At 43.3% G+C, this 16,214-nt stretch overlaps 1 protein-coding gene and 1 long non-coding RNA gene across 42 annotated transcripts in view; one reads left to right on the top strand and one right to left on the bottom strand.

The window, feature by feature from the left end:
• The first annotated feature begins 1,933 nt into the window (after positions 1-1,933).
• ZNF438 (zinc finger protein 438) overlaps positions 1,934-16,214 on the top strand; it is a 198,718-nt gene continuing 184,437 nt past the window's right edge. For all 41 annotated transcript variants that reach the window (XR_002336133.2, XM_084980129.1, XM_021064202.2 and 38 more), the window contains exon 1: positions 1,934-1,980. The gene's annotated coding sequence lies outside the window, so the exon portion shown is untranslated. The remainder of the gene's footprint in view (positions 1,981-16,214) is intronic.
• On the bottom strand, positions 5,490-11,946 carry LOC146399489 (uncharacterized). The gene is made up of 2 exons (XR_014817863.1): positions 9,346-11,946; positions 5,490-6,943 (listed from the first exon to the last, which is right to left on the bottom strand). It is a non-coding gene; the product is annotated as an uncharacterized LOC146399489 (long non-coding RNA).

The raw sequence follows: 16,214 nt of genomic DNA, 5'->3' as shown, positions 1-16,214 counted from the left end.
AAAACTTCTGGAGTTACTGTTGTGGCTCAGTGGAGACAAATCTGACTATCATCCAAAGGAACGCAGGTTGGATCCCTGGCCTCCCTCAGTGGGTTAAGGATCTGGCATTGCTGTGAGCTGTGGTGTGGGCAGCAGATGCAGCTGAGATCCCAAGTTGTTGTGGCTGTGGTGTAGGCTGGCAGCTGTAGCTCTGATTAGACCCCTAGCCTGGGAATTTCCAGATGCTGCAGGTGTGGCCCTAAAAAACAACCCCCCCCCAAAAAAAAAACATAAAAAAATTTCCAATTTTGGGGATGACACAAATAAAACATTTATAGGCATGTACATAATGAAATTAACAATTTAAGTTTCTTAAAATTGTTGCTTTGGGTGGAAAAATATAAACATTGCTATTTTTCAATATATAGAACTTTTTTAAAGCACTATTTCTATTACTCTGGCCCACAGAACAAAAACTTTTCTTTTTCTTAAAATTATGTACAAACTTCACAAATGTCTTACATCAGTTGATAATGATCATTAAAACATTGTATGAGATGTTAAGATAAAATATCCAAATCAGAAACTTCTTTAAACTTTAATTACTTAAGTGGATTTTTCCTGAATAACGCACATGTTTACTTTTAACCAGCCCAGATGTCAAGAGTTAAAGGCTAACATTCCCAGTCATCACTCTTTCCTATGAACATACTACAGTATTTTCAATGAGAGTGTAAACAAACCATTGTTTTAGATTTTATTTACACTGGAGCTGCCTGGCAAAATTCCAAGATTGTGCTAGCTATTTGTAATGATTCCAAGTTAAGTTTTTAAAAGTGATCCTTTCACTCTTCAATACTTCCTCCTTAGGGTCTATTTTCAAGGCCTGTTTTTCCCATTCTTTTTCCGCAAGACATATTGTCTCAGCTACTTTTTTACCGTAACATTTTTTTTTTCTGTCTGTAAGAGTAATACAAAAATCCTACAAGCCAGGAATAAATCTGTTTACTACGTTGCCATCGGTTCCAACAGCCTTCATTTTTCCTTCCACTGAGCCATCTTTTAACCAGAACTCATCATTTGTAAGAACACAGAAAATAGCATAAAAAGGAGCAGCGACCCGGGGTTGGGCACAGCAAAGTATCACGTGAGTAGGACGTGGTGGGAAGTTTACACCAGCGAAGGAAAGTACGTATTTGTTTACATTGATCATCCTTTGCTAAATAGAAGGGAACGATAGTCTGCAAGCAGTTTCTTCGAGCCAAAGCGGGAAACCAGTAGGAAGGGGAGAGGCTAAAAACTTAACTAAAAGGCAACAGGATCAGCAGGGACAGGGCGGGGTCTCCGGGGCGCTTAGAGCGGGAGCCGGAAGGGCGGACTCCAGGGGGCGGGGCTGAGCCGAGAATGGGCGGGGCCAAGCTAGGGCAGGTCCGGTTGGGGTGGATCCTAAGCAGGAGTGGGCGTGGCCGAGATCAGGCCCGTCCTGTTGGGGCGGAGCCTGGGGCGGGGCGAGGTACAAGCGAGGGCCGGTGGGAGAGCTGACTCCTCCCCGCCGAGAGGCCGTAGCACCTGATGGAGAACAAATGGTGTTTCCGCACGTGGAGAACTTTTAAGGAACACGTGAGGGAAGGAAGGCAATGTCTGTGGAAAATCTACCTCACAATCCTGTCGTTCTGCCCCAGTCCCTTGGCGATAGCTTGTTTGCTATGTTCCCGGGGTCTCTGTCCCCTCCTGTTGATCTCCCGCCCCCGAGCGACACGCCTAAAGAGCAGTTTTCTCAAGCAGCCTCTGCTCTCAGTGGCTGGGCCTATGAAGCCCGCCAGGCGGCAGCCACGCAGGCCGTCTGCGCCTGCGCCCAAGGCCGAGGAGAGGGGCGTGTCTCCCGCCGGCGCGCTGGGGGCGGAGCCGTGGGGGCGGGCGGTGGCGCCCCGAAGGCTGACCTGCCCGCGCGCGGGGTCCCGTGACGTCACCTCGCCGTGACGCGCACGCTGTAGGAAAACTGTAAGTTTCTGAGGATTTCCTGCAGCTCCCGGGGCCTGCGGGGTTCGCCCAGCGGCTCTCTCTTTCGGAGTCAGAGGCGACCGTGGGTTCTGGTCCTGGGGTGGTTCGGGGAGCCACAGAACGCGGCGACGGGATAGGTACCCGCCCAGGGAGGGAGCGCGCCCTCTGCAGCGGGAGGGCGGGGAGTGCGAGCGGGCTAGGCCGCGCCCCTGGAGGTCCGCAGCTGGCCCCTGGGCCGCGGGCGAAGGCCAGGGAGGGGGAGCCCGTAGGCGGAGCCCCTGTTCTTTCTTCTCCGGTGAGGACACTGGCTTCCCCTCTGCCCCGGAGTTTGACAGGTTGAGTAAGGGATGCAGGGTTGCTTCAGAGACCCCATATCCGGCTAGCGACCATATCGCTGAAGACAGGTGGTAACATTTGCTGCCTTAGTTTCCTTTCTGTGTGAAATAGAGATAAAACAGCTTCTTGCCTCCCTAGTACACATCGCACAGGGCCAGGAGCGTTGGGAGAGCATGTGTGGTAACACAAGCACGCACGTAACCCTGTAGGGAGGAAGCTTAAAAAGACGATGATTATTCTGAGAATGTGTTGACTAGCAGCCATCTGACAAAGCTCTTGTAGGTAGGCATCCATTTCACAATTTTGCCTTTTTGCTTTCCTCTGCCCCATCTGATGATGGACCACACTAGAACCCCATGGCCGTTTTGAACTCTTGTTTCTGAACTTGATGAAGCAGGGATCAAGCAATTCACAGTCTCCTGGGCAAATACGAGACGCCCCCCCCCGCCGGCCTCCCCCGCCCTGTTTGGTTTTGCAGAGACAACTTGGAGCGTTCCAGATCAATACACGTACACTCATCACAGACACTGAGTTTTAGGGGTGGTTGCTGTGTCAATTTGAAGTACCCCATCATCGTCTGACAGCCTGACTTGTTTGGTTGGCCAGGGGTTGGTACATAATTGATGAGTTAGTGCCGTGCTATAAAACTTGTCAAATTCAGGAACAAGGATTTATCAGGAGCTTTGAAAGGAAGACTATTGGGCTCGCCTCAGCGTGTATTTATTCTGGAGATTGAGAGAACACATTTCTGTGAATTCAGCTCAGGGGCCTAATACCCTTCCATCCTCATTCGGAGAGCCTTAGAATCAGAAAGCAGGGATTCTAATCTTTTTTTCCCCCTGGTAGTTACTAGCTTTGTGTCTAAAATTATGTCACCCAGATTTGGAACTTTCTTTTTTCTCTCTAAAATGGGAGACAATGCTATATCTGCTGTTGCTTTTTCTTCAAAGATCAGAGAGATCATGAATGCGAAAACGAGGGACCAGTTAAGCACAGTATTGTTATTAAGAAATTTGCGCCAGTCCCCTAGTCTGGATGAGATGTGTGCATCAAAGTCAGGTTCTGAGTCCGAACTAGAAATGGAGCAGCAAATAAGACAAAGTCTCCAGCCTGGTGGAGCTCATGTTCCAGCGGGGCATCAGGCAACAAAAAATAAGTCCATCATACTGTCTAAGTGTTGAGTACAGTGAAGTAAAAGAAGATAAGAACAATCTGGGCAAACTGAAGTTGCTTCACATGGGGTCTGTCAAGGAATACCTTTTGAAGGAGGTAATAGGTGAATTGATTGACATAAGAGGAACCTCAGGTGAGAACATTTCAGGCAGGAATAATCACAGCCGTAAACCCTTACCTAGAGCTTACTGTATGTGAGGCCCTCTTCTAAATGCTGAATTACATTTTTACACCTTCTGAAGTTTGTACTCATAGGTCCATTTTTGTAGATGAGGAAACTGACAGAAAGCAGGTTAGGAATTTGCCCAAGGTTGCCCAGCTAAAGCGTGGTAGGGACAGTTTGAATTAGGGCAGCCTGACTTCAGAGTGCAGACTTTAGAGGACAATCCCATAGTGCCTCACAGCAGGAGCGACAGTGGAGCATGCTCCGAGGTGGCCAAGGCATGGCAAGGTGAGAGTTTTTAGAACACAGCAAGGAAGGGGGAAGGTGGTGGCGGGGGATGTTGGAAGGCCAGGCAACTGTAGGGGTCCTGGTAGGCCGTGGTGAAGTAAGCGTGATGGAAAACCATTGGAAAGTTTGCATCACAGGAGTGGCATCTGATTTCAGTTTTCTTAGATGGAGAGTTAGTTAACTGTGGGGTCAGAGTGGGGAGAATTGAAAATGGGGAGATGGGAAACGCTTGCTGTCCCCTGGGGGAGAGAAGATGGGAGCCTGGGCTAAGGGGAAGTGGTTGGAGAGGTAATAGTACGGGGTCAAATTCCTCGTACACTTTTTTCTTCTTTTTGGATGCCCGCAGCATATGGAGTTCCCAGGCCAGGGATCAGATCTGAGTTGTGGTTGTGACCTGTGCCAAAGCTCTGGCAATGTCCAATCCTTTAACGCACTGTGCAGGTCCAGGATGGAACCTGTGCCCTGGTGCTGCAAAAACACCACCAATCCCGTTGCACCACAGCGGGCACTCTCCCCCTGGTAGACTTTTGAAGCTCGAACCACTGGTGTGGGCTTTGTAGTTGGGGTGTGAGAAAGAGGAAGAAGGGTGACTTCTTGAGTTCCGGGCTGAAACAACTGGACAGTGGTGCTCTTTACTGAGAAGGAAGAAAGGGGTTTGGGAAGAAAACCGTGAATTTTATTTTATTTTTTTTTCTTTTTAGGGCTGCACCCACAGCACATGGAAGTTTCCAGGCTAGGTGTCGAATAGGAGCTGTAGCTGCTGGCATACACCACAGCAATGCAGGATCTGAGCCACATCTTCGACCCATACCACAGCTCATGGCAATGCTGAATCCTTAATCCACTGAACAAGGCCAGGGATCGAACCTACATCCTCATGGATACTAGTTGGGTTCCTTACTGCTGAGCCATGACGGGAACTCACTGAATTCTGTTTTGGACCAGCTTTAGGTGCCTGATTAGAAACAGCAGTACCAGTCCTAGTCATAGCAATAAGCACTGTGAGAGCATGAATTGTGTACTTGGCAGGGTTTTAGGCACTTTTACCCTTATCAATTCATTTAATTCTCATAGCAGTTGTGTGTGCAAGGAACCACTAGAGCCCTGCTTTACACATGAAAAGACAAGCATGGAGAGGTTAAAAGTGACCTGCCTACAGTCAGCCACCCAACTGGGTAGTGATGGAGCTGGGCTTCCTCCCCAAGCAGTCTGGCTTCAGAGTCATCACAACTCATCCCTGGAACTCCTTCCAAGTGGACGCATTGAATGGGTGGTTGAAGGTGTGAATGTGGAACTCTGGGAAGGTCAGGGCTGAAGACGCACGTTTACATTTCTGAAGAGAAAGCCTGCTCTCTCCTTCCTCATCTAAGCCTTGATTGTCTAGGGAGAAAAGAACACGGGCCATGGGGCTGTGCTCACTGGCTTTTCATTCCTCCATTCTGCTGAGGCAACTGTATCCAAATCATTTTCCTTCCTTGAGGGTCCAGAGAGTGAGGTCTGTATCTCTCTCATTTTTTATTTTTTTAGATTTTTTTTTTAAGGGCTGCACCTGCGGCATATAAAAGTTCCCAGGCTAGGGATTGAATCAGAGTTACGGCTGCTGGCGTGCACCATAGCCACAGCAACGCGGAATCCGAGCCACATCTGCAGCGCACACCATAGCTCATGGCAATGCTGGATCCCTGACCCACTGAGTGAGGCCAGGGGTTGAACCCACATCCTCGTGGATACGAGTCGGATTCGTTTCTGCTGTGCCACAATGGGAACTTCCTTCTGTGTCTTTATTATGTCTCTATTTCTCATCCCTAATCCGGTGCCTGCCGTGGAGTAGATGTCAGACTTTCTTTGCAGGACACGGGGTTAGGTTTGGAGGTCCAGCCATCAGTAGAACACAGCTCTCCTTCTGGAGGAGCAGAGTCTGAAGGAGGACCTTTGGGAATAAGACTAGGGCTGGCTGAACACAGAAGCCTGGGCTGGTGAGTTCACCCCAGCCTTCTCGCTGCCCCATATGCTTGAGGGGTGGGGCAGGAAGGGGTCAGAGCAACAAAAGAATGCCTAAGCAGTGGCAGATGGATTTGAGGCCTCCCAAGAGCTCTTTGCAACAAAAGAATGGCTCCAAACCTTTCATAGTTTCCCCTCTTTGCATTAGTTTTCTTTGGCAACCGTATAATTTTCACCAAATGAAGTAAAATTTGATATTTGAATATCCCAGTGGAGTGATGAGTTTTTCCAGCTCTATTACCTCAGTGTTGACAAGGGCTGGCTAGTGAAATAAGGGAGTTGGCTGGAAAGGTTGCAGATTGCATCATAGAGGGTGACGGAGGGCTCGTGTGAAGTATTTCGGCAGGTTTCCACCAGTTTAAGTATCTCTTGCCAAAGTTCCACACATTGGAATATGTTTGAGTTTCTCTTCCGATCATCCTTTTAACAATGAGCTATGTGGTTTGGTCGCAGAAAAAGGATCTGGTGATATTTGTCATAGATGGAACTATGAATTATATCTCTTAACATCTCTTAGAGGTGGAACAAGGTGGAACATAGAAACTTGAAGAATATACACAAAAATAGCTGTCTTTTTTCCGTAGATCTCTTTCGGGGCATGCAGTAACCTCCACACATTTATCACAACTTTACTACTTCCTAATAGCATTTCACATTTGAACCATTGAAAGATTATATAAATTTGCACCATCGTAGTTTTTATAATTATTTACAGAGTTTTTTCCTTCCAATATGTAAACTTATATTTTGTTTAGCCTTTTTAGCTTTTGGTGGGAGAATTGATCTGAATTACCAAGGCGACCAGAACTCCAAACAGGAGCCCTCCACAAGTATAAATGTGGAGATGTGCCATGTCATTTTGCAGTTCACAAATTTTTTATTTTTATTTTAGGGCTGCACCCATGGCATATGGAGGTTCCCAAGCTAGGGGTTGAATTGGAGCTACAGCTGCCGGCCTACACCACAGCCAGAGCAACACGGGATCCCAGCTACTTCTGCAACCTCCAGCACAGCTCACGGCAATGCTGGATCCTTAACCCACTGAGTGAGGCCAGGGATTGGACCCGCGTCCTCATGGATCCTAGTTGGGTTTCCACTGAGCCACAAAGGGAACTCCTAAAAGGTGAACGCCCTCTTGTGAACTCCCAGTTCACAAAATTTTAAATCTGCTATTGTATCAAGTGTAAATGTAATGGAGTGGGAGTAATTATTATTATTGTTTTTTAAGCCACGATTCCAGTTAGCTTAAGAACATTAGATATGATATAAAGTAGAATTATATCTTAAGTGGCCTGCTGATGGCTCAGGCTTTGTCAGTTTTAAACCCAGGCTCTGGGAGGGCAAGTTGATGGTTATTAGTCAGGTAGGTCCCAGCAGAGAGCGAGTGATGGTGAGCTCTCCTATTAAAAGACAACAGAAGCCACTCTTCCTAATGCTGACCAGATGAAATACAGCATCAAATTCCTTTTATCCAAGTTCCTTTGAAAATTTTTAATTATATAATTTATTTTTTTTATTTTTTACTTTTTTGTCTTTTTGGGGCTACACCTGTGGCATATGGAGGTTCCCAGGCTACGGGTCAAATGGGAGCTGTAGCTGCTGGCCTACGCCAGAGCCACAGCAACACAGTCTGTGACTTATACCATAGCTCACGGCAAAGCCGGATCCTTAACCCACTGAGGGAGGCAGGGACCAAACCCACAACCTCATGGTTCCTAGTTGGATTCGTTTCCACTGTGCCATGACGGGAACTCCTTTTTGTCTTTTTAAAAAATTTTTTTTTATTTATATAATTTAAAACTGGGAGTTTCCATTGTGGCTCATTGGGTTAGTCTCTATGAACATATGGGTTTGATCCCTGGCCTTGCTCAGTGGGTTAAGGATCCAGTGTTGCTGTGAGCTATGGCGTAGGTTGCAGACATGGTGTGGATCCTGTGTTGCTGTGGCTATGGCGCGTAGGCCAGCAGCTGCAGTTCCTATGTGACCCCTAGCCTGGAAATTTCCATATGCTGCAGATGGGTGTGGCCTTAAGACAAAGCAAAAAGAAAAAATTGTTACATTATGTTAAGAGTGCCAAGAAAGTCTATATATATGTAAAGTACATGTCTGTATATATGTAAAAAGAGTTCCCTGGTAGCCTAGTGGGTTAGGGATCTAGCATTATCACTGCTGTGGCTCAGGTCACTGCTGTGGCACAGGTTCCATCCTGGTCTGAGAACTTCTGCATGCCTTGGGTTCAGTTTTTTTAAAAAAAAAAAAAAGAAAGGATCCAATGTTAATGTATGTTTCTTGTAGGAAACTGTCTAGCCCTGTGATGGTAGGTAGTGGGCATTAACATTAAATATAATTATGTAATTAATTATATAATATATTTCATTATAATTAAGAATTATAGTATAATTTAAAAAATTCCACTTACGTTTTCTCTTATTTTTGCATGTTGCCGTATATGTACATATTATATATTTAATAGCTGAATGCTAATTTGTGTACTTGTACTTAATATTTAAATGTTTGAATATATTTAATTTTAATAATTGAAATAGATAAGTGGCACTTAATTTTGATTCATTTCATATTTGGTTGCTTAGAAATTAAAATCATGAGGCTTGTTTTTTTTCTCACATAAACACTAACGAGTAATAATGAGTAAGTCATTAAGTCTGGGTAGGGTCTAAACTTCAGTGGCAGGTTAACCAAGTTGTCACCCCAAGCGAACTCCAAAGAAGAAAGTTCTTAGAGAGGATTAAGCAAGAATAGCTTGTTGATGGAAGAGATAATTTAACCACAACTCCCTGCCATACCTATAATTCTTCTTAAGATATGTCCTACAGTCAGCATTCTTTCCTTGAGTTCTTCTATTGCAAAACTCTTGAGTTTCAAGCTGCATTCTAAGCCATCAGCCTACAGAGAGAAATGTGAGGTAGACACTGGAGCGTGGTCAAGTACAGTGGCTTTAGCCCAGTGGTTCTCAACTGCGAATGATTTTGTCCCCTCCCTGACCCACCCTGAGGACTTTTGGTGATGTCTAGAGACATTTTTGGTTGTACCAACTGTGGGGGGGGGGCATTGCTCCTGGCATCTATTTGGCAGAGGCCAGGGGTGCACTCAGATATCCTTTAGCACAAAGGGTGACCCCAGCATCAAAAAACTATCCAGTTCAGGAGTTCCTGTCATGGTGCAGCAGAAACAAATCTGATTAGGAACCACGAGGTTTCGGGTTTGAAACCCCCTGCTGGCCACTGCTAACCCCCTGCTAACCCACTGGCCTTGCTCAGTGGGTTAAGGATCCGGTGTTGCTGAGAGCTGTGGTGTAGATCACAGACATGGCTCAGATTTGGCATTGCTGTGGCTCTGGTGTAGGTTGACAGCTACAACTCCAATTAGACCCCTAGCCTGGGAACCTCCATATGCCATGGGTTCATCCCTAAAAGGACAAAAAATCAAAAAAAAAAAAATTATCCAGTTCAAAATGTCAACACTGATGATTGAGAGATCCTGCCTGTCATATATAGCTTTCTTTTTATCTTTTTCTTTCTTTTCTTTTTTCTCTGATGCTTTAGAAATTGAAGTGGTAGTTGTAAGTGGCAAAAGATTATGTTGAACTGCTTTCAGTTATGGAGAGCTGAGCTAATTTGGTTCATTGATTGCATAGAGAAGAATTTTTGTAGCTAATAGCTTTGTGGTTGTCAGTATGTGTTTTGGGTATGTTTTTAGCCATGGAAATTTTTTCTTAGTAAAATTAATTTGGGCGTTATATAATCCTGACTTGTAACAGGTTTGCTAGAAGGAATTCTTTTCATTTTTGTGCATATGGAATTAATTATCTCACAGTGACACAGCTATTTGTATATTTAAAAAAATTCTTTTCACATTAATTTTTATATGCAGTTGTCATACATATCCAGAAATGTGTAGCATTCCCCTCACTATTTGACAGATGAGGAATCAGACTTAGATCGAATGACTTGCTGTATGTATTATAGCAAGTGGGTGACAAAAGTAAATCGGGCACTTGGGTCTGGCTGCTTAGGACATTTTTATTATTTATTTATTTATTAGTCTTTGTACCTTTTCTAGGGCCACTCCCGTGGCATATGGAGGCTCCCAGGCTAAGGGTCTAATCGGAGCTGTAGCTGCCAGCCTACGCCAGAGCCACAGCAACTCGGGATCCAAGCCTGGTCTTCAGCCTACACCACAGCTCACGGCAACGCCAGATCCTTAACCCACTGAGCAAGGCCAGGGACTGAACCCGAAACCTCGTGGTTCCTAGTCGGATTCGTTAACCACTGAGCCATGATGGGAACTCCTGCTTAGGACATTTTTAAAGTTACTAGCTATTGGTATCTCATTAATCTTTCTGATGGTCCTATGAAATAATTTCCTATTTTATAGACCAGGAAACTGGTTCCAAGATGTTAAGTAACTTACTCAGGGTCCCCCAACTCATAACGTCATCTTGACTGTTCCCACTGAGCTATGCTGCCTCTCCACGTATTCTTCTCCAATGAATAAATTTGACAGTTTCCAGATAAATTCACCAAATCTATGCCTAACCTAAGTAGGTCCCTTGACACCATAGGTGAGGAAACGTTCTCTACCTCCTTGGAATCTCGGGCTGGGCCCGAAGATTGAAGTGGCAATAACAGCAGAAAAGCATACACAATTTTATTAAACTTCTACACGTACACTGGTGCCTTCGCACGAGAATGTAGGCCTGAAGAAGTGACCAGAGCAGGAAGCTTTGGCTCTTTTTAGACAAAGAAACAATAAATTTGTGAAGAACTGACAAGACAGAGGGGTGTGGGCTGGGGAGTAAGAGATGAAGAGGTGATGGAAGGTAAGGGTTAGTGCAGTGGATTTGTTTGTATGGATTTCTCAGCCTCTAGCTCCCGGTCTCTGGTGATAAGTGTCTTCCTTCCTCCTGGTAGCAGGAAAGTACCTTTACCGTGGGAGCTTTATCTCTTGCTTTCGGGAAGGACAAAAACTTTGAGAGTGTCCTTCTTGCACCTGCTATTTTCTTAAGTGCCTTTAATTCAAAATAATATGTCAAATGGCATATTTTAAGGTGACATTCTGGCTTGTTTCAACACCTAGTCAAATGTTCCTGCCATCCCTTGAATCAGCTGGTAACCCAGTGTTTGTGATCTTGCGCTGGTTGGACTTGTGGAAACTTCACTGAGTCTTGAAAAACCACAGGCTGGTACTACTTGCCATGTAGACTATTTTTCAGAATACTAAGTCTCACAGTAGTCCAAAGACACAGCTGTCAGCTGTTATTTGAGTATATGCTTGGGACAGGCAACCCCTTCAACACGATTCACTTCGCCAGTCTGACAGATGGGTGTATATTTGGGATAGAATGCCCATTCATTCAGATTTTCTAATTAGAACCTGTATTATTCGCTTTTGCCATCTTCTATGTCACATTGAGACAGTTTCTCTTACTTTTCCTCCACGCTAACCTAAATCTCAAGCTGACTTGACTTTTAAGTAACAAACAAAATGATAACATCCTGGTTGGGTTTTATTTTCCTTTCTGAAACCTTTAGAATTCATCTTACTCTACATGAGTACATACATCATTTTTGTGGTGTGGTAGCAGCTGGTAATGGTCCCTTTGTTTTTTAAATTGAAAAAAATTAAGAAGAGATAAGCAATTTATTCAAGTAAACCAATTTCAACAATAGAATTAGAGTTTAGATTTTCAGATCTTAAAAAAAACCAAGGAGTTCCCATTGTGGCTGGAATTCCTTTGTGAGTCAGTGGGTTAAGAACCTAACATGGTGTCTGTAAAGATATGGATTTAATCCCTGGCTTCACTCAGTGGGTTAAGGATGTGGTGTTGCCGCAGGCTGCTGCATAGGTCTCAGATGCAGCTTGGATCCGGTGTTTCCATGGCTGTGTTACAGGCTGGCAACTGCAGCCCTGGTTTGACCCCTGGCCCAGGAACTTCCATATGCCCCAGGTGAGGCTGTAAAAAAAAAAAAAACAAGAAAAAAAAAGAAAAAAAACAAGCCACAGTGTCACTTCTGTTAGATCAAAAAGAATACTTTAATATTTGATCAGTTATTATTTTGTTTGAAGACTATTTGATAATATTCAACTCTAGATACAAGTTTCAGTAGTTGGAAATTTTAATGTTTTACACGATTACCTCCATTGGCTAGATTTGGGCCACTGATAGTATGAAACCGTGAGTCTGGGGCTGAGAGAAGGTAAAGGACTTGTTGGTGCAGTTGTGTATTGGGCGAGGAGGATTATAATTAAGATTTAAAAGATGAAGATTCCCAACTTTCCGTAAAACTGATTTATTGGTAATGGAAATATTTTTCTTACTTCCATGAAGAAAAATGCTAATAACCAAGTAACCATAGTATTTATTGTTTTATTGAAGGAAGAGACCACCACTCAAGCGTAGTGGAAACAAAGTTGAACTGCATACTTGCTGAGCAGGGCAGAACTATGCTTGCAGAATATGGCCCTCAAAACAGGCTGGAATGTACTTAGATACAATGTTGAAGGAGCATGGAGTCTTAGGATTTTTTTTTTCCCCACAAAGTGAGAGAATTTAAGGTTTGATTGACTTTAAACATGGAGTTTCAGGACTGGCCAGCTTTGGGGCGCAAGTGTACCAAAGGGGACAGTTGCTGATTGGCTGCCTTTCTCTGCTGGGTACCCAAGTGGAAATACTGAGTAGAGCTGAAGGTTTGAGTGGGGCACATTGAAAAATCGGCTCTGTGTTGCCTTGTTCCCGGCTCGGGACAAGCACCAAAGAGTAACCTTTTCCTCTCTTGAAGTTGGAGAATAAGTACTTTTAATTTTCCACATGCATGTCAGACCTTTCTGTTAGCAGTTGTGCTACTAGAACACTTTTGATTTTGCTTTGCTTCTGAAACGTAAAAGAAGTGAGTGCAGTGAATATCACTTGTTTGCTCTCTCCCAGTCTCAGGGTTCTATGATAATTTGGGACCCAGGCTGTTCCCAGGATTGTTTTTACATGTAGTTAAAAAGGTAATGTGATTTATGGAAATAACTTTAATGCTTTAAACAGTACAGTGAAAGCTGTGTTGCTTTTATGTTTATCTTTTTCTCTCTGGTGGGAGTGCGTTGTATCATGTGCCTGCCAAAATTAATCTTGATGACTGCTGAATTATAGATCTAAAAGTTTCTTGTTTTTGCTGTTGTTAAAGATGTATCCAGAGGTGACTACCTTTTGAAAGTTAGCTAGCAATTATTCTTACCAACATTTTAGAAAGTCTAATGATTATATTACATGTCTTTTATATAAGTCGGTTGAATCATTTTAGTATCTGTGAATCATTGTACCACAGCTATTATATCAGAGTACCACTGATATAAAGTATTTTGGTTTAATCTTGATTCTAAAAATATTTTTCTTCTTCAGCATGAAATAGAGTTATTTATGAATATTTCCCAAAACTGTAACAAAAACTAGATATTTTTCTCAATTGCTCTCTCACAGTAATGTTTTAGTTTTAAAAATGTTTTCCTATGGAGATGTTAATCTCAGAGAGCATTCTTTATCTTAGAAGTTCCAGAAGGCAAAATGAGTTGTTAGTCTACTTTATCTTTTGCATTGAAATTCTGTTTAAAATAGCCCACATACTATATTTACATGAAACAAGCTCATAATAATTTTTAAAAGAATGGGTGCTGTATATGTCCTGTTCAAATGCAGCCCCTACCCTCCTCCTTAACCTACAGCTTTTGAGTCTTCCCTCTGCCTTCCAGCTGGGGTATCACGCAATGCTAAAGCTCTCTTTGTGACTTAGGCAAAGCACTTTTATGTGAAAGCTCTTTGAAAATGTGAAGCCTGCGTCATCTTTTTGTTTATTGTCCAAATTTTCTGACCTGTTCTGACCTTAAGAGGTTAATCTTCACTTAGCATCAAAATTAATGTTATGATATTATTTACGAAAGAGCTGTTGATTAACTCCTAAATGATACTCAAGCATGTTCATCCTCAACATTTAATTTTTTATGAATTTATACTAAATAGGTACTTAGGTTTTCTAGGAAAAAGTCTTTGATGCCTGTGGTTCCTGGGATTATTCCTGTACTATCTACAGTATGAGATAAAAAGATTTGCAGTGTGGTTTTTCTCTTTGCACGTGCAGTGAATAGTTGGGCTTTTATTGCCTAGTGAGAAGATCAAGGAGAGAATCTTAGCTAGATGATCTTTTTCAGTAAAAAGGAAAAACAAAAAACAGGGTTACATGTTCTTCAGTAAAAACCTTGGCGTTCCTCTAGTGGCTCAGCTGAAATGAAACAACTAGCATACCTTAGGATGTGGGTTCAATCCCTGGCCTCGGGGTTAAGGATCTGGCATTGCCGTGAGCATAGGCGGTGGCTGCAGCTCCAATTCTACCCCTACCCTGGGAACTTCCTTTTGTCGGTTTGGTTTGGCTCTAAAAAGCAAAAAGCAAAAAAAGAAAAGAAAAGAAAAAACCCAAAATAAAAGCCTTATTTTCTAGACTTTGCTAATAGAATAGATAAAAAATGGTATCATTTTTATGATATACATTTTTAGTCTGTATTTCTTTGACTACTAGTGACACTAAGCTGCTTTTCACTCACTTGTTAACAATATGGATTTTACCTACAGTTGCCAGATTTAGCAAATAGAAATACAAGGCACTCTGTTAAATTTGAATTTGAAACAAACAATAAATAGTTTGTTAGTGTAAGTGTACATACTATGCAATATTCAGGACATACTTATATGAAAAGTGAAAATTTCTTTCATTGTGTATCTTTAATTCAAACTTCATTGGGCATCCTGTATTTTAATTTGGATAATCTAACCACTTTAATTTTACTTTTGGTGAATGGTTAGCTCCTGTTTCTTACCAGATTTTCAACTGCATTTCCTGTCTTTTTATTGTTATTTTTTAAGAGTTCTTGGCATACACTGAATATTAAATCCCTTGGGTTTTGTATTTTTTTTACATGTTTTAAAATGTTGCAAATACACACTCCTAGCCTTTTGCCTACCAATTAACTTGGTCTAGAATATCCTTTGTTAAATAACAAGCCTTAATTTTGAGGGGGTCAGTTCCATCAAAATCTCCCCTTTTTTTATATACTTTTGAGATCTTTGCTCACTCAGGATCACAGAGTTATTATCCTGCTTTTTTTCGTTAGCTTCACAGTTTCACCTTTCATGTTTAGACTTTCAACCCAAGTCGTGTTTATTTCATGGGGAGAGTATTAGGGATTCCCCAAGAGAGGTAAGAGAGGAACAGATTGCAAGGGCATTGGAGGCTATTAGGAAGATTTGGATTTTTATTCGAATTGAAGTAGGAAGCCAGTGGGGGTTTGGAACAGAGGGTGCCGTAGTCTGAGATACACTTTTACAAAACTCCCTGATAACTGTTGAGAATAGGATGTGTGGGATATGGCACAGACTGCTAATTCCTGTGCAGTATCTATTTCCTCCTCTCTCTCTCTCTCTCTTTTTTTTTTTTTTTAGCCTGCCCCCGACAAATGGAAGTTCCCTGGCCAGGAATTAGTCCGAGCCAAAGCTGCAACCTACGCCATAGCTGGGGCAAAGCCAGATCCTTCACCCACTGCGTCACAGCGGGAACTCCCCTCCTTCTCTTTGTTAGTATCAGAACCCCTCTGGTCTAGCTGGGTACATGGCTACCCACTCAAAGAGGGTGTTTTCCAGCTTTGCCAGCCTGTGGGTATGTCTTTGTGATTAGGTTTGGGCCAATTAGATGTGAGCAGAAGTGACACCCACAGCTTCTGGTTGATCTGCTTTAAGATAAGATACTTGTCTTGTTCATCTCTGCACCCCACCCTACACCCCCTCGCTACTGACCGGAAAGCCCCGATGACTGTAGTAGTGACAACTGCCTAGAACCCAGAGACAGAAGTCCTGTGATGAGTATAGCAGAGCCATCTCTCACCAGCCTTGGTCCCTCCATGTCAATGGAACAGAGCCAGTGGCTGCTCACCCTCCCCCTGGCCTAATCCTGTACTGTTTCATGGAAGAGAATGAACTTCTTTCTTGTTTGCATCCCTGTATTGGACATTTTATCACAGCCACTTGCTTACCCCTCACTCTATTATGATGCCCCACACAGTACCTGGGGTGGGGTGTTGCCATAAAAATAAAAATGCCTGGTGTTGGCTCAGTGCTTGATGGGTGGATAGGAGGCACTAGGTTGCAGGCTAAAAAACAGGTGACCCTTATTAGGCTGTGGCAACACATTTGGTGAAACCATCACCTCTGAGGACGTAGGAG

The sequence above is a fragment of the Sus scrofa genome, chromosome 10 (genome assembly GCF_054392235.1).
Source record: "Sus scrofa isolate SSC_HxYL_T2T_F1_AM1 chromosome 10, Sscrofa_HxYL_maternal_Yorkshire_Landrace_v2.0, whole genome shotgun sequence".
Lineage (NCBI taxonomy): Eukaryota > Metazoa > Chordata > Mammalia > Artiodactyla > Suidae > Sus > Sus scrofa.
This window is presented reverse-complemented; position numbering and strand designations above follow the sequence as displayed.